This window comes from Dipteris shenzhenensis, chromosome 20 (assembly GCF_047967505.1).
Source record: "Dipteris shenzhenensis isolate YYH24624 ecotype China chromosome 20, Dip_SZ_1.0, whole genome shotgun sequence".
Taxonomy (NCBI): Eukaryota; Viridiplantae; Streptophyta; class Polypodiopsida; order Gleicheniales; family Dipteridaceae; genus Dipteris; species Dipteris shenzhenensis.
In genome coordinates, this window is record NC_141615.1 from 26,977,170 (window position 1) to 26,995,865 (window position 18,696).

The window sequence follows — 18,696 nt, forward strand, 5'->3', positions numbered from 1 at the left end:
TAATATTATAGTTATCTTTAAAGTAGCTATACTACTTTATAACTTAGCGGTAGAGCTCACGTGTGTGAAACACAAGATTATGGGTTCCAATCCCTTCTTGAACTTCACAAATAATGTGCACCCCTCTTAGACATAGGCTTAAAATATTAACCTATACATTAAATAAAATAATCCATGCACAAACATAGCCTCCATTGGCCAAAACAAATACAAAACAAATAGAAATAAGACAACATGTGTGTGTGTGTGTGTGTGTGTGTGTGTGTGATGCGTGCTTAAAATATTAACCTATACATTAAATAAAATAATCCATGCACAAACATAGCCTCCATGGGCCAAAACAAATAGAAATAAGACAACATGTGTGTGTGTGTGTGTGTGTGTGTGCATCTTCTCTTGATGTACTTGAGCACATCCTGCTTTGGGATTGTGACTATGTAATATAAAAGAAAAATCTTTTCACCCAAAAAAAAAGTGTGTGTGTGTGTGTGTGTGTGTGTGTTGGGGAGGGGGGAGAGGGACCACTTATGAAGGGGGCATTAAAGAGAAAGGGACATGCAAAAGGGACAGGGGAGGAGGGACCATTTATAATATTATACTTATCTTAAGAGTAGCTATACTACTCTACAGCTTAGCGGTAGAGCTCATGTGTGTGAAACACAAGATTATGGGTTCCAGTCCCTTCTTGAATTTCACATATAATGTGCATCCCTCTTAGATATAGGCTTAAAAAATTAACCTATACATTAAATAAAATAATCCATGCACAAACATAGCCTCGATGGGCCAAAACAAATACAAAACAAATAGAAATAAGATAACATGTGCGTGTGTGTGTGTGTGTGTGTGTGTGTGTGTTCAAATTTAATACTCCCCATCAATATAGAATCATATAGTTAATCCCATCATAAGGATTAAGTGATTAAAAGCACCTAAAATAGATAAAATAGAAGTCAGACTTTTGCATATAAAGAATCGAATAAGCTAGTTTTAAACCAGTGGATTATTTCATGCAACACCTCCAATGTGGGATAACAACCTAGTCGATCTATACCAAATTTGGAATACAAAGTTTAAATGCTGAATCTTTCTAGTAATTCAAGATCCGACGAGGCCGGGGTCAACTTACCTGCCACCATCTAAGAGAAATCAAGTGTTAGAATATCATAGTCTCGAATGGGAAGACGGGTAATGCTTGCTTACCCCGCCTTGTTATCACTTTTACCAAAGAACCAAACTACCTTCAAGATTCCCAAAAAAATGTATAGGGTGAGTATGAGCTAGAGGGTGATCCATGTCACTACTAGGGAATTTGATCGATCAAAGTTTACTATTATTATAAACACATTTGTGACACAAAAAGAGGTGGTGGGTAAGGGGGATATCCTACATCGAAAGAAGCATGTACTCATTACTGCTCAATAATTGCCACAGAGTGTAACTGCAGAGACAAAATTGTGCCTCCTTCTAGAATATCATAGACATGGACCACACTAACAATTAAAGTAATTATTAAAATAAAGGAGATTTCACCACTTAAAACATTTCCATAGATTTGATTTAACATACAACGTCAATATTTAAATCATCACATAGACCAATAAACATGCCAAAAATCTAGCATAACCAAGTAATTGGATAAGACCCTAAACACCAGTTTTTATTAAAACCACATGCTCCTATATCTTACACCTTTTCAATAATTATATACTAGGATAATGGTAAAAAAACAAATTGTATAACTCTACATAAACAAGAATCTCATCATAATTATATATGAAAATAAAGAGTGTTAACTCTATGCCAAAAGAAATGTTTATATATTTAAAAAATAAAGGAAGATATATATATATATATATAAAGAGTATACTCACATCCATTTTTATATATGTCCATTCTTGAGTGTCATTCTTAATATGAATGGGAACACATAAAGAATTAGATATAAAACCATAAAGATCTACCCGTAGATTACAAAATCATTGAATAAGATAAGTGCATGAATCAAAGAGAGATAGGGGAAGATAACTTAAGAATGTCATGATTGCTACCATAGGGAAATAATTTCATTGGAATTATTTAGGAGGGAGCATTAAAAAATGTTAAAGAAGTTAAGAAGTTAAATCACAAAGGTGTAAAGAAGGATTAAGATAATTCACCAATTAGGAGGTAGGAAAAGCCAAGCTAGGTGTGGCCAACCAAGTCATAGCAGAACTAAAAGAGAATCAAATGATTTTACCATCATGATAGATAATAATTAGCAATGAGAAAATAGCAAGAGCCATAAGCTATGGATAATTACATATTAAAAAGATATAAGTATATATATATATATATATATATATATATAAGAGCACATACTACATATCAATTACCTATATCTACAATTCCATCATCTAGTCTTACAAATACATAAGAAATATCTTAGGAAAAATAGATCCATCTGTAAAAAATGGACAATTACGTATTTAAGTGGACAATTACAAACAATATCATCATCTATACTACAGGTCTCCACAACAGGCACCAACAACCAAAAGGAAACCAGTCAAGCCCATTATGACGCAGTGTCCATTTCAGAATACACAAGTGAAATAATATTGCAGGTTCAAAGCAGGTACAATGCCTTGAAAGCAGAGCTCAATTGCTTAGAGCAAGAGCAAGTACCAGGCGAGTCGAGCATAAGGCTTCTATAAGAGACCTCCAATGCAAGTTGACAGAATGAGCATAAACAATAACAAAGGATTTAAACAAGAACCCAGGAGAGAGACAGATCTATGCTTGTGCAAATCAACCAGTAGTTTGCATCTACATGGGCTTAGTAGTGTATCATAACTAGCTGTGGATTAGTGCAGTTGCAACCATAGGTAGCCGTGGATACCTGCATGCAATCCATATGTAACAGCAAAGAGCTAAATAGTGAGGGGGACGGGGGGGAAGGGGGTTTAGAGGGAAATTTTAAAGGAACAAATATAGGGAAAATATATAAAAAGAGGGGTTTGAGAAACGAAGAGTGGATTTTAATGAGACTGAAGTAGTGGGAGGGGGCATTATAGAGGGGGAAATATAAAAGTAGTGAGAGGGGGGATTAATGACTTAAGTAGCGGGAGGGAGGATTATAGAGGGGGAAATATAAAACTAACTTAATTATAACTAGAGAGGGGTGTTTAGATTTTAATTTTACAAAAAAGGGGGGGGGCATTGACTTTAATGAATGAAGTAGGGGAATGGGTTAGTAGAGAGAGAGAGAGAGAGAGAGAGAGAGAGAGAGTTTGGAGGGAGGAGTGATAGTGAGAAAGGGATATTTTAGGGAGAGAGGAAACACACACACACACACACACACACACAGAGAGAGTTTGGAAGAGGGTAAGAGGGGATAAATAAAAAGGGAACGAGAGAGAGTGTGAAAAATTATGGTGTGATAAGGAGGGGGGGGAAATTAAAGGTTAATATAAATGAATTGTAAAAAGAAGGTAAAGAAGAGAGACAATGTGTGAAAAAAGTATGGTGTGATAAGAAGGGGGAAGAAATAGAAGGTTAATATATACAAAAATTATGGTGTGATAAGGAGGGAAGGAGGGGGGGGGGAATCATTAAAAAAGGACCTGTAAGTCCATTCCTAAGAGGGTAGACCGTAGAAGGCACTGGTTGTAGAGCTACGGGCATGCAACTGCATTGAATACAGACTATGTGGAGGCAAGCATGTGGCCGGCAAGAAGAGGTACTTCAAAGCAGCAGGACCTAGGCGAGGCCGTGAGAGACAGGAGAGACATGCACATACAACAAGGAGCAGGCGACTGCAAGTAGTGCAAGGAGCTTAATTGAAGTTAGAGCCACGTACAAGTGAGAAGGGTAGCGATCAGTATGGGGGGGGAGGAGCATGCGCAATAGGGGGTTGTGGGAGGGACGGTAATAAGGGTGAGTAGATGGGTTGAGCATGCGAAGCAAGAGTTTCCAGTCAATCAACGAGTGCGGGAGAAGGTGAACCAATGGGAGAGCAAGATGAGCCAATTGACGAACCAGTGCGAGAGCAAGAGACTTGGAAGTGGGAAGGAGTGAAGCTTTAAATAGGTGAGTGAAACGTAGTCGAGGAAGTGAGAGAGTTGAGGGAACTAGCTAGTCGGGGAGTTGGAAAGGTAGGGGGGGTTAGGAGTAGTTATGTTTAGGAGAGAGGTTAGGTTAGGTTAAGTATGAAGGAAAGGATAGTTTAGAAATAGGAAAAAATTAGGGGAAGGTGAGAGAAAGGGGGAAATAACGGAATAGTTGTGGGGGGAGGGGGGGGGGATTAGGAAAATTAGGAAAGAAGGGGAATTAGGAAAATTTAAAAAGAAGCAAGGAAATAATTAAGAGAAATAGGAAATAATTAGGGAATTTTAAGAAATTAAGAAAATAAAGAAAACTAGGAAGAATTTTAAAAAATTAGGGGAAAATATGGAGAAAATTAGGTAGAAAATAAGAAAAAATTGGGGGGGAAATAAGGAGGGAGAAAATAAGGGAACTTAGGGCGAGGGATATAAGGAAAAATTTAGGGAATTAAGGAAAGATTAGGAAAATGAGGGTAAACAGGGAATTTTAGGAGAAAGAGAGTAGAGAGAAGGGTAGAGAGAGAGTGAGGGAACAATCCTGGAGAGAGAGAGAGAGAGAGGGAGAGAGGGAGAGAGAAAGGGGGAAAGCTAGTTTTAAAAGGTTTTCGAAGGATTATAAAGGGAAGAAAAGTTAAAAGGATACAACACACTACCTAGTGTGTTGTATCCTACTAGGGCTAAGGTGTGTGTGTGTGTGTACCCACCTTTGCCCCAGTAGGATACAACACACTAGGTGCGACAGTAGGTCATCACCTAGTGTGATGACCTACTATCTACTCGAAGAGAATAAGAAGTATTGAGAAGTGCAATTTAAAGTAATGGAAAAGGAATGGAAGAGAAGTACTTGAGTGAGGTAGGTAAATAGTATGGAAGCAAATTGGTTTAATAGATATATAGGTAAGTTGTGGTTATAGTAATATTAGGCAAGTAAAGGAAGTGGACAGTTATGACAATAATCTAGGTTAGAAGAGTTTTATATAAAAAGGGAAAAACTAACAAGGTAAGTGTAGTAAAACAATATTGCTCAAAAGAGAAATGAAAGGAGTCAAAAGGCCAAAAATCATGACGACTTAAATGTATTGTGTGGGAGATGGGAGCCGTAATCAGAGGTGAGTTGTTGAGAGTTTTGGATTTGGAGTGTGTCATTCGATGAATAATTCTGCAAGGACAAGAGAAGGATTAGAAAGATGTTTATTAGAAAAAACAAAACAAATAAAGAACAAGTTGAAGAAGGGAGTCGAGAAGCCAAAAAGGCCTATATAACTTAAGTGTACTATGTGCAACCATCCAGAGTTGCAGGGGAAACAACCTATGTATGGAAGATTTGAAGCACCCCTTTGCATAATGAAAAGACAAAAGAGCGAAGCTAGACAATGGAATAGGTCTAATTGTATTAACAGAAAATAGATTGGAGAATCCCTGTTTATAAAGGAAACCAGTAGTGGGTCATTTTGTAGAAATGACTTTGTGGAAACTGTATAGAGGTTGAGCTTGGATAAGTCCTAGCAAGCATCACTTTTATTGAAGAGGGGAGTCTGCCTACCTGCCACCATCCAACAAGAAAACATGGTATGAACCAGTTTAACACTGATTGGGAAGACAGGTGTCATAAACACCCTTCCCTTGTTATCGAGGTCACAATAAAATAGAAGATTAAACGCAAACTTAACCAGCTCAATCTAGAAACATACATAAAAGATGGGACCATAAGAATAAGGTGAGAGGGAAGAAACTTAACAGAAAGAGGTAAATGAAAGAAAGATTTAAAGTAACTATAGAGGGGAAAGATAAATGTATAGAGAAGAGGGGGAAATTATATGTATAAGAAGGAAGGAGGGGGAGGGGGGGGGAAGGGGATTAAGAGGGAAATTTTAAAGGAATAAATATAGGAAAAATATATAAAAAGAGAGGGGTTTGAGAAACGAAGAGTGGATTTTAATGATTGAAGTAGCGGGAGGGGGGAATTATAGAGGGGCCTATATAAAAGTAACTTAATTATAACTAGAGAGGGGTGTTTAGATTTTAATTTTACAAAAAGGGGAGGGGGGGGGGCATTGACTTTAATGAATGAAGTAGGGGAAGGGGTTAGGAGAGAGAGAGAGAGAGAGAGAGAGAGAGAGAGAGAGAGAGAGGAGAGAGAGTTTGGAGGGAAAAGTGATAGCGAGAAAGGGATATTTTAGGGAGAGAGACAGAGAGAGAGAGAGAGAGTTTGGAAGAGGGTAAGAGCGGATAAATAGAAAGGGAACGAGAGAGAGAGAGTGTGAAAAAATTATGGTGTGATAAGAAGGGGGGGGAAATTAAACGTTAATATAAATGAATTGTAAGAGAGAAGGTAAAGGAGAGAGAGTGTGTGTGAAAAAATTATGGTGTGATAAGAAGGGGGAAGAAATAAAAGGTTAATATAAATGAAGGTTAATATATACAAAAATTATGGTGTGATAAGGAGGGAGGGGGGGGGCTTGTATCATTAAAAAAGGACTTGTAAGTCCATTCCTAAGAGGCTAGACCATAGAAGGTGCTGGTTGTCGAGCCGCGGGCATGCAACTGCATTGAATGCAGACTGTGTGGAGGCAAGCATGCAGCGGGCAGGAGAGCAGCAAGACCTAGGCGAGGCCATGAGAGACAGGAGAGATGTGCATGCACAGCAAGGAGCAGGCGATTGCAAGCAGTGCAAGGAACTTAGTTGAAGTTAGAGCCACGTGCAGGTGAGAAGCGCAAGGGGACAAGTCCTAGCCTATGTGCACTACACTCGAGCACGTTTCATATTATAAACTACATGCAATTTTATAGATAGACAAGCTTTACTTAACATACATGGCACATATATAAGAAAATAAGAATATTACATTACAATAATTGCATCATCTAAATGATCGATGTAAGAGCAATGAGATATTGGCATCATGAATATAACACCTTATTTATAATATTAAATGGAGTACACCAATGATTTCCAAACTTCTATAGACACGCTTTGCTTTCATTAGAGTAACATTCTTTGTAGCAAGTACATAATAACCAAGAAATGTGAGGATTATTCAGATTGCACCAATGCATAAATGTATATGCCTGCCAATTGATGTTTGATCCCAAGCCCCCACTCTATCACACGATCACTTATTATATAACACATTAACAATTTGGTACAAGCATTTAAACAATTGATTTAAGAAAAGTGCACATCCATGCATCTCTCTCTCTCTCTCTCTCTCTCTCTCTCTCTCTCTCTCTCTCTCTCTCTCTCTCCCTCCCTCTCTCTCTCTCTCTCTCTTTCTCTCTCTCTCTCCCTCTCCCTCTCCTCTCTCTCTCTCTCTCTCTCTCTCTCTCTCTCTCTCTCTCCCTCCCTCCCTCCCTCCCTCCCTCCCTCCCTCCCTCCCTCTCTCTCTCTCTCTCTCTCTCTCTCTCTCTCTCCCCCCCCCCTCACCCCCCCCCCCCCGGTTGGGATGATCCATGATCTCATATATATACCATGGCACATTGGTTTCAGAATGATTATTGGTTGCTATGCACATGTGGATAATTTACTGTGGTTACTAAAGGTACCTATGGCTATAGGTACATATTCCAAGAGCCTTGGTAGTGTGCCTCAATTAAACTTGAGTTGTATACATTTTGGGTTCACTTGTTGAACAAATTTGGCTTAATTTCGCTACTGTGAATGACTCCTAATAAATATTATGGACCCACTATGATGTAGGAATATGGAGCAGACTAGTTTTCCCACTTTGATGAACCTTGACCACTTTTAGAAAGGAGTATTGATGAATCATTTCATTATATTTTCATTTAACTCATTCCTAACCACTTACTATCGTCCATGTTTTGTGTACGTATGTATGTATTTACACACACGCACATGCACATACATTCTCAAGTCGTGCACGCGTGCTCACACACACACCTCCCCTCCTTGGGGATCCTTGTATTCTTTAGGTATATCCTTGTACTCTTTTCCCTCCCATATTTAGTTGGCATGCCATGTGGGTTTTAGATATAGCCTACAAAGCATGATACATGTATTATTTCTATAGAATTGACCCACTTTGTAAACAATGATATCGTACTCTTAATTGAGATGGAAATATTTTTTATGGAAGCATAATCTTAGTTGAGACGGGACTATGTGATAACACCTTGATGGTTTGTCCCTTAATTACGATGGGAAAGGGATGACACCTTAATGGGATTATGGGATGACACCTTAATGAGAGCTTCCCCCACTTACACTGTATTCCTATATGATTGGGAAGAAGTGGATAACGTCATATTGAATGGGACTATGGACACCATGAGATATTGCTTGGACAACCATATCTATTGCACGGAGGTATGGCTCGGAAGGACCATTATGTGAAGTATTTGGTGGAGCATTAACTAAAGTCGAAGCACACACTAGGTCACTCTTTCTAAGCTCAACGTGTCTGAGAAGAGCCTTGCAGTCGCCTTCTTCCCTCCACATCTGTTGGAAATGATATGTTGCCTATATAGCTCGAGGCATCCCTGTTATTTTACTTGAGTTGAGGATTCCAAATCTTCTGACCCCTTCCCTTTTCTACCTCATTTGGGCAACTTGCCTCATCACAAACCTTATATGACTCCTACCCCCTTTTTCTTTGCAGTTCTTCTTTCCCTCCCTCCTCGTAGATCTTCCTTTTTGGCTCTCTGTCAATGTGTTGAGAATCAAGGATGCCCTAGATGCTCTCCTTTCATTTGAGTTGCTCCTTTCCCATGCCCTGGATGCTGCTCCTTTCCATGTCTCCATTGTTTCTTGTTTGAGCTGGTCTTCTGCAAAACCAACATTAATGGATTTTTCTTTCGATGGTAAGCATGTGATGCACGGGCATACAAAGCCCCGACTGAAATACTAGCTCGCGGTTGCTATTTGAAGGGTCCCATTACAAACAAAGCACTTATACATGGAAGAAGTTGACCCAATGCATTGAGGAAGCCGCATCTTTGAAACTCTACTGTGACCAAGGAGGCGCTCTCATAGTGTTTTAGGAGCTATTCTACCACATTGATTTGTGTGATGGCGTCCTACCAAGTCATATGCCTTTGGATGTTTATGCATAGAGCAATTCTTTGCCAAGTGTAGGAATGAGTGGAGCTTTCAGTATTTATAAGAACACCTAGAGGAAGACTTTATTTGACAATATGTAATGGGATAGAAGCTCTCTTATTGCATTGCTCTATGATAGAAGACTGTCGGAAGCTTTTCTTTGTTTTGAGAGTACGATTATATGTCCCTTTGTTTCTCCAAGGGGTTGGTTAATAAAGCTATTCCCTTCATGATGAAACCAACACACTGGTATCATTGGCCCTCCAAGGAACCCTTACTAACTAACAAGCTCTTTGATACTTGACTTACTAAGGAGCTGTCAAAGTTTTCGGCTTATTATTATTTCCTTACGTGTCGTCTACAAAGAGGCACTCTTTCATTCCTTACTAATTTGAGACTGCTACTATGTAGAACATTTGATACCACCCTTGTGTCTGCGTGCTATGAGGCTTCATGAATTTACGTGTCATTTTTTGACGTTCTAGTAAATCCATTGACTCCAAATTGATCAATGAAACTATTAATAGAAAGGAATGATTGAAGACTTTGGAAATGTTCAATGTGCTATGCTTTCTACACTTTTTATGCTATTGGTTATTAAAGGGAGTCTTAACTTGCTACCTGCTCCTTCCTTATGATGACATTCTTAAACTTTTTTGATTTCGTCCTATAATGAGGCCTCTTGTGTGAGTCTTAGGATGGAACTCTTTGACTCAAGCGCCATGACCAGGATGACTTAAGACCTTGATTTTTGTAGCTACATGTGCATAAGGAGGCACAACTCATGTTCTAGATATAATGCAAGAAAGGTAGCCATGATAGCACACTATACTGGTGTCACATTGGTAGATCTATGAGGGTAAGACAACCGTGCATGCCATAAGTGGTCGTGGAAATCCAAATCTACACTTTTCTTTTCTTTTGAAGCATGTTGTTACGATATTTGTGGGTTTGTATGTCTTTTTTGTGTAAGGGGAACTTTGAAATGTCTGTAGAAATGTATGTATCCACAAAAGCCTCAATTTCTTCGTTTGATGATACTCCATACATTGGTGCATTTTCAACACAAAGAAGGCCATGATCGTGTTGGCTTCCTCTATTTTGGAATTTTGTTACAAAGAAGAAGTCTATTACTTTGCCTAGAATGGTATGCTCTTTTTTTAGTAAGGTTTTTAAGAGCTTGGAATCTATGAACATAGTATTGAGGAGTAGTGACAGGGTTTGAACGAATCAAATGCCGTAGTTCATTTTTCCTGTTGGGATTGTCTTTGGTTATTGTGGTGGAGTTTAATTTTTGGAGGCAATGTAGCAATGGTTGCCACAATTTTTCAGATATAGATACTGGACAAAAAAAGTTGGAGGTCCCACCTATCGTAACATTGCAAAGAGGTTTTTCTTGACGTGGTACTTGTAGTCGGCAAAGGTTCGTAGGTGTGAGAAGTCTTGATAACCCATGTTGGATTGTAGAAGCTTTTCTAGTTTGTATCTAATAGTGCATGCTTGGCTAGTATTGTTTGTCTCCTTGTTGGGCTTTGCACATTCGAACCCATGACGATGACAACACTTGACATACTAGAATTTCCATTATTTTGAAAAAAAGGTTATCTATCGAAAGAGCAAACAACGGTCTATGTTTATTAGTTCCCAACATGCAATGTTTTGGTATGAGGTATGCTCAATAATATTGTACTATCATTGGTTGACAAAGAATAGTTTGGGAAATGCTAGTTCTTTGCAATATTTGTCTTTGAGCATACTTAGATGAGATAATGCTTTGGATGGAGCGATTGCAATTGTCTTGTCTTCGTAATCAACAACTTGTTGGTGGCTGGTATATATTCCGTGAACCAAGGTGTTGGTGTCAAAATATTCTTCTGATATTCTTCATTTCTTGCTTGGAAGTTGTCTTGTAATTGGTGCTCATTTTGCAACATTTTGATGTGGTTTTCTCAAAGTGGGTTTACGTTGATGTCATATTGCTTGTATAGAGGTGTTTGCAACAACTCAATGAGCACCATCGTAGTGAAAGTCGATCGCACCACTCCACTCATGTAACTATGTTTGTATGATATTTTTCATTTGATTACAACAGCAACTGTATCATGTTCATGCAAAAAACATGGCAACAATCGTTGAGCCATACCAATGTCAACGAATACATTAACAACACTTCCAAACATAACTACTCCTAACCACCCACCCCCTACCTTTCCAACTCCCTAACTGGCTGGTTCCCTTAACTCCCTGACTTCCTTGACTACGTTTCACTCACCTATTTAAAGCTTCATTCCTTCCCACTTCCAAGTCTCTTGCTCTCCCACTCGTTCGTCAATTGGCTCATCTTGCTCTCCCATTGGTTCACCTTCTCCCCCACTCGCTGACTGACTGAAAACTCTTGCTTCGCATGCTCAACCCATATACTCACCCTTATTACCGTCCCTCCCACAACCCCCTATGGCGCATGCTCCTCCCGCCTTGTATTTTTTCAAAAAAATATGTTCTTTTAAGAGTGTGGAATACTCCCCTTGGGATGTCATGGCCTAGCATGTTTTCCCCATTCCATGCCACATGTATCTCTCTATTTATCTTTAAGAGAAGATATTTGAGGTTGAGTGATATAGGAGCATTTGGAGCACATTGTGGAGGTCTTCAAATGATTCAGTACACCCACTATGAAATTCTATCAAGCATGAGATGCCAAATCAATTGGCACAAGTCCTTGGTTTCTATGGGAGCACGCAAAAGCTTCCTAATTGGATTGGGTGTTCACCTTGCTTGAGTTCCTAAATTCTAGTGTCTATTTATTATTCGAGTGGCCACATGGGAATTGATGTCTTCTTACCTCAATAAACTTACTCTAGTAGGAACAACGTAAGCAAGAAGCTTCTTATTTGGTACTCACACATTTACCTTGATGAATTAACTTATGCGTGAACTTCTATATCGTGTGTATGCAACAACAATCATCAAACCCTTCGAAAAAAATATCGATGCATCAAATATTCTATCATAAAGAGGAGGATATGATAATATCTATTGGACGCACATGGGACCAATGGAGCACCACAAATACTTCCATAATTATATCTCCTTGAACTTTATTGCTATCTTTTGTAAGCCCTACACTTTATTTAGCAAACTAGTTAAGAAAGCAAGCACTTCAAATATGGTAGCTTTATACGTGAGAAATTTGTACAAGCAAACCTTTAAGGCACCATGAGCTTTGCTATTGATTGTATTTAACACAAAATTGGCTCTGTGTCCACATAAAACAGTCTCGCAATTACTTTTGTGAGCTTGTACCAATAAAGCAAGCTTAACCTAGCAAGCGTCCATTACTAAAGAGAACTCAAACTTTGTTAGCCTCCATTAATAAAGCATTCAATAAGCCTCCATCATAGTATTATGCCAATAGGTCCAAGCATGTAAGCCTTGTTTATGACTCATGATTAACTCAATGACGTCATGCCACTCTCATGTACCACTCTCATGCACAATGAGATCTAAGGATCCCAATAGTCTTTTTTAATGGAGGAACATCAACAGTGATAGGCATGACATACATAAATTATGGACATGACAAGGCTTGGGGAAAATGACTTTTGTTTTTCAAGTTATTTCTAGATTAGCCTCTTAATCCAAGTCATAAATATTTTATGTTGCCCAATGCATTGTTGTCTCTCCACTATTAGGCTTACACAATTATGAATACCCTTCCTTGTAACATGGAACATACATACATATTTAGAAGTTAAGTTGAGGGGCAAGATTGTTTATCATCATCGTCAGCTCTATAAAGCTGTCTCTGAGACTTTAGTCTGCTGGTTCTGCACTTGAAGGAGCCAGTCCTCAATAGAGCCCTTTTGGAAATTCAGTGGTTCTTCATCAAGAAATATGCTGCTCTGTATGCTTTGTCCACTCTGGGCCAATTTTTGTATAGGTCCTTTTTTGGCTTGGCTAACCACCCCCATAATATATCTGGCATTTAAAAAAAACTTTTTACAAAAACCTATAAATCTGCAACTTTGTGCTATAAATTATACACATAAGTATATGATTGCACATAATTTTTCTCGAGGCCCTTGTCACAAATAGAAACAAGCTTTTTTAACGTCTCTTTGATAATGATGCTGAGGGGCAAGATTGTTTGTCCTCATCAACAACCATAAAGATATAACTTTATGTTATAAATTATACACAAATGCTTATGATAGTGCACAATTTTTTTGGAGGCCCTTATTGCACGGATTGTTCAAAACGTACATCGAAGTGAATTGGAATCTTGGTTACACATCAAAAAATAAGAAACTTGTCCTATGATATAGCCAAAAGTGTACTTTAAGTAGTCCAAAGCAATTAAACAGTTGTCAATATGCAAAATGAATTTGTTCGAAACTCTACCACAAGTTCTTTATTATTGCCTAAATATTAGGTATTAGAGCATCGCATGCATGCATGCTTTGCCTATTTGCTTTCTCAATGATGTGAACTTTTAGTTCTAATTGTAATTGTGTTTTTTATTCCATTCACATGCATGCACATATTTCAAGATGGACATATCTATTGAAGTAAAGCCTATGTTCTAAGCAAAAATTCATGTTTGTGATCGTGTGCACGTGCTATGCAGACACATGCGTGCTTGCACTCACTCTTATATTCATGCGCATGCATAGTGTGCATGCAAGCGGGTGCACACACGCACAAATGCACAGGCTCTGATGCACACATGCACCCTATGTAGAGGAGCTTGTGCATATAGGCACACAATGCATGTATATTTTAACATCCACATGTATCGATTCCTATGCATGACCCATATGACATTTAGATACACTTCTTTGGAACACTTGTAGCTTACATTTTCCATAGATTGCATTAAGATTACTACACGACAGATGTACAATGACTTGAAGAGTTAGCATACCATTAGTTTGCAAATCCATTATCATCATCTTTAAATAGTAGTATGCACAAATATAGGGAAAAAATACGAATGACATTGCAAGAATTGAATGGAGAAGGGAAAAAGTTGAATAAGAAATGTAACTACACCAAAAATCTATCATGATCACATGTTCTAAGGCAAAGAGCAACTTTACAAGTATCCAACATGATAGAGTAATTTTGATTTTGCTGGCATCCCTAATGGTTGTTCACTGGCATAGACAATATTTGGAAAATATTTTTTGTATTAACCTAATGAAAAATTAAAAATTATACTTGTCTTGTATGGAAACAAGGATGATGACATCTTGCTTTTAGTGACAAGCATGACGAATAAATAAAGGTCAAGATGGGTTGAGCGAGATATGGAGGTGGTGTAGAAACTTCCTTGTTTATTGATGGGGCATTATTGGTGGTTACACAATCAAATGGGAGATGTGGGGTTTTTAAAGTAGGGTTAGCATGTTGTTGTCCTTATGGTGTGAAAGATGAGTGAGCCTCATATTTGAGAGACAATCTCATGGGGGAGAAAAATAGAGGAGATAATGGGAAAAGGGTGTTGTAAGGATGGGAATAAAAGTGCTCCAATGATGGAAAGAATTTGAGGAAAGAACACATGTACCTCTCTCTCTTCTCTCTCTCTCTCTCCCCCCCCCCCCCCCCCCCAAATGATGGAAATAATTTTTTGGGGTGGAGGTGGGGGGATACTTTATCCAGTATAGTCTACCAATACATAACATGCTTTAAGGAGCCAATCATAAATATATTTCAAAGTTAGGAAGAGTTAATTCATTTTCAAACGGCTCAATTTTATAGATGTGGGGGGGAGGTTAACGTGATACAATCAAAAGTAATTGTATGCAAGAGTGCATGTATTTTAGGTGTGGAGAAAACAAAATCCATAGAGGCACGCATAATAATAATAATCCACCATGCAAAAGAATGCATGAATATAACCCAATGCTACAAAATGGTTTGGGAAGAGGGGCATGTCGAGATGGCTAACCCTCGTGTTTGTGACATAGACATGGAGAGGATTGCAAATAAATCCGCTCACCAAACACTTCATGTTGGAAATGAAGGTATTGGCCTTGTGGGCATGTATACTGAACCTTGGTTATTATAGCCCCCCCTCCCCCCCCCCTTGCCTACCTTGGGAATATGCCCTACCTAGTGCTCGAGTGTGCTTTTTGACTACTATTAATTGCATACATGCCGGACCAACCGATCTCATGTAAATACATCCTACCCTCCATGATAGTTGACAGAAAGAGTTTTGTCCCTCACGCACCCCCCACACGTACACGGCCAGTATGAGGGACACAATCTGCTGGTGGCCTATGTTGAGAGGCAAGTCTTCTTGAGGGAATCGAATGTGGGCGGGCAGTTGAGGTCTTGAGCCTGCTTGTGCACTGGAGGGAATAAGGGGGTGGGGGGGGAGTGGCTCGTTGTTACCCTTCTTTCATATTTTTGGCCTGCTTGAAAGGTAGCCTTAGTAATGAAACTTGTCTTAGAAGTGAAATTACAAATGTTTTAATTGTTGTTTGTTAATTTTTCGATTGGCTAGATTTTCTTAGAAGTTAGCATCATTACTTGGCCAGCACTAGAGAGTTTTCTGAAACTCTAAAATCTTGAGAAGCCATGTGGCACATTCGAAGCCATTAGATCAACTGACCTATTATGAGCTACTTACAATAGCCCATATAGTTAGCAGTTGGCTCATATACTTAAGGTGTTTACACACTAGCCCGCTCGTGGGCATTGATGGGCGCGCAAGATTTATTGCTTGGGCACTGGTTCATAGTGTGTAAACTCCCTTAGCAGTCAGCTGGCCAAGCATTCTAGTTCTTTTCTGGTCAGTCACTCTTCCTTGTTTCTGTCTCTCACCTTGTTTTTTCTTCTCGAACACAATTCACACCAAGAGGAATATGGCGTTGCTTGCTTGTGTAGTGGCAAGCAAGTTCTCGAGGGGAACGAACGCGAGCAGGAGGGAGACAGGAGGGAGGGGGGAAGTGGGGTGGGTAGCAAAAGGGGGGAAAGAGACACGAGTCTAAAGAGTCTTAGTGTGGAGTGATGTGTCGCTCCTTCTTCTTCTTCTTCTTCACCATCATCACAATCCCTGTTGTGTTTTTTTTTTTTTTTTTTTGGTGGGTTGGTCTTCTTGGTCTTCCTCCTCACAGCCGTCTTCCTCATCGGCCCCATCCATTTCCTCGCCTCCATCGCCATTTCCCCTTCCAGATCAGTTTCTTCCCCCGCTCAATTTCAGCTTCCCCTCCATTTTTTGCCTCATCCCCTCCATGGATCTCCCACCCTTCCAGCTTCTCCTCGCTTCCTGCCCTTAGGAATGCACCAGACTCCGCCTTTCTCATCTTTGGTACCCGCCTCGCCTTCAGCTTTGGACTCCCGGATCTTCCATAACTCTCCCCAGGTGATCTCCCCCCCGCCTCCGTTAAACGCCTGCCCTTGCTCCCTTTTCTGAACTCCTGCGGAGCTTCGATTTTAGTAACGCATACTTTCTGTACGCTCTCCCCGGAGACGGCCTTTCACGTGGCCTCGCTATCTCACAGGCTTTTGCGAGCCTGCGCTTGGCCGAATACCCTTACGTTAGGAGGAATTGACCGCTGACTGTGATATAGTATTCCTTTGCGGGATCGGTAAATTCCAAAGCCGGCTATCACTAATACGGAATTCCGGGAAACACAATTGTATGGGGAATTGATTGTATGATCGGAGCTGGAAATGAACTAATCGCTATCTCATCATGCCATATCTAGAAACTGAGCCTCAGAAATAATCAGTTTAAGAAAGATCAACTTCACGTCAAATTTGAAGTTTTGGTTGTTTGCCAATATATTCATGCTCTGTTGCTTTGGATGGGGGGTCACTAGGGAGTTATTACAGGGATCCCGTAGACAACGGGCCTGCTATTCCAATCGTGTTAGTGGGAACTTCATATGCATTTTAAGTATCTAATACGAACCATGTGTGTAGAAGCCACTCAAGCAACTTAATGGTACCGTTCTCTATTGGCGTCTAAATATGTACTATCAGGTGGCATTGGTATGGTCAGCTTGTGTTGTAGCTAGCGTTTAGTCTTCAGTCTGTCAGCCTTGTTGGTAAAGAAAGTTCTGCAGTGGCTCTGGTCTTAAGCCTTCTCTTTTCCAACTCGTGTGGAAGTGCGTGTATGGATATTCAGGCAAGTCTTCACTCATAATCTTGGCAGGAAGCATCAAAATTGTAGCGGTGGCGGTTGGCTTGCGATTATCTCGCGAGCTTTTCATATTATATCTGGGTGTTCTCTTGCAGTTGCCCCACATGCGATCCTCCTGACTGTTTTGTTTTTTAAAAAGGATAGGCCTTGGGGCTTTTTCTTCACACACATTCAAAGAGTTGGCTTGAACCATAGCTGCATTAGCGTGCGCAAATCCAGAGAGCACACCTTTTCACTCTAAAAAGCATTTAGAGGCAACTTCTTTTTTTCTGAATCTCTTAGTTAGCTTTATTTCAATGCCACTAAACATAATTGTATATGATGCCCATTTAATCTTCATAACTAGAATGCATGGCCAGCTGCTAAGTATATTGTAAGTAGCTAATAATAGGCCAGTTGATCTAACGGCTTAGAATGTGCCACATGGCTTCGAAGGTTTTTAGAGTTTCATAAAAAGCTCTAGTGCTGGCCAAGTTTGTGTTTTTTAATGCATAGGCCTTCGGCTGCCCTAACTTTTTTGTTTGCCCCCATTTTACGTTTGGCCTTAGTAAAACTTTGTCGTCACTCCAGCAATGGACATGCTCTTTATTCTTGGCCTGTTTTCAACAAACTGCAAGAGCTCACGATACCTTCTTAGGAAGGAGATACTATTGACCATAAATTGCTACCTGATGCAGCAAACTCCAATTTGAAGTTCTTGTTCAGGACCAATTCTCATGGCCCTACAAGACAAAGTACACTAAAAAAGAGTATCTCATTCAAGCCACCATGGGCTGATGCAAGGGCTCGCTAGGGCCCTTGTTGAGAGAGAGAGGACAACAATCAACCAGTCCAACACCACATCCAGTTGAGGAAACCAATAGGCCTACAGAAGATGTTAATCTTTCTCTCTCTCTCTCTATATATATATGTGTGTGTGTGTATCCCCCTCCCCCCCCCCTGTCCAACACACAGTGCACACATCAGAGTAGTACTCATTTGCGTATGATGTAGCAGGAGTCAAAATCAGGTTATTAGAGACTATTTAAGGGAGGTTTATGAATACTATTTATGGGAGGTTTACATTCATAAGACGTGGGTATCCCCTTGCAGCCACATGCAACCAAAATGGCCTTTTATAAGGAGTACTTCCTCCATTTTATTGAGGATGGATTCATTCAAGACCCGGGATACTAATAGATTCACCCATCTCATGCAGTATGAATCACCATGGGTCAGCTCAGGAGCTTTCAGATCAAGGTAGGATGTGAGATCACAGCCACTCCCTAGATACTATGAGATCAGGGACTGACTTTTCACTCATACTTGCATAGATATGAGTAGAGTCATTGACTGCCCTGATTCGAAATGCGCTGTACTTTTTGTACATAGGGTCACTCAAGTCAGATCCAGGCTGT

At 39.7% G+C, this 18,696-nt stretch overlaps 1 protein-coding gene across 1 annotated transcript in view; it reads left to right on the forward strand.

Annotated features, from left to right (window-relative positions):
• The first annotated feature begins 16,217 nt into the window (after positions 1–16,217).
• The window catches only part of LCBK1 (long-chain base (LCB) kinase 1), a 129,257-nt gene continuing 126,778 nt past the window's right edge, over positions 16,218–18,696 (forward strand). The window contains exon 1 of the mRNA XM_087391379.1: positions 16,218–16,516. The gene's annotated coding sequence lies outside the window, so the exon portion shown is untranslated. The remainder of the gene's footprint in view (positions 16,517–18,696) is intronic.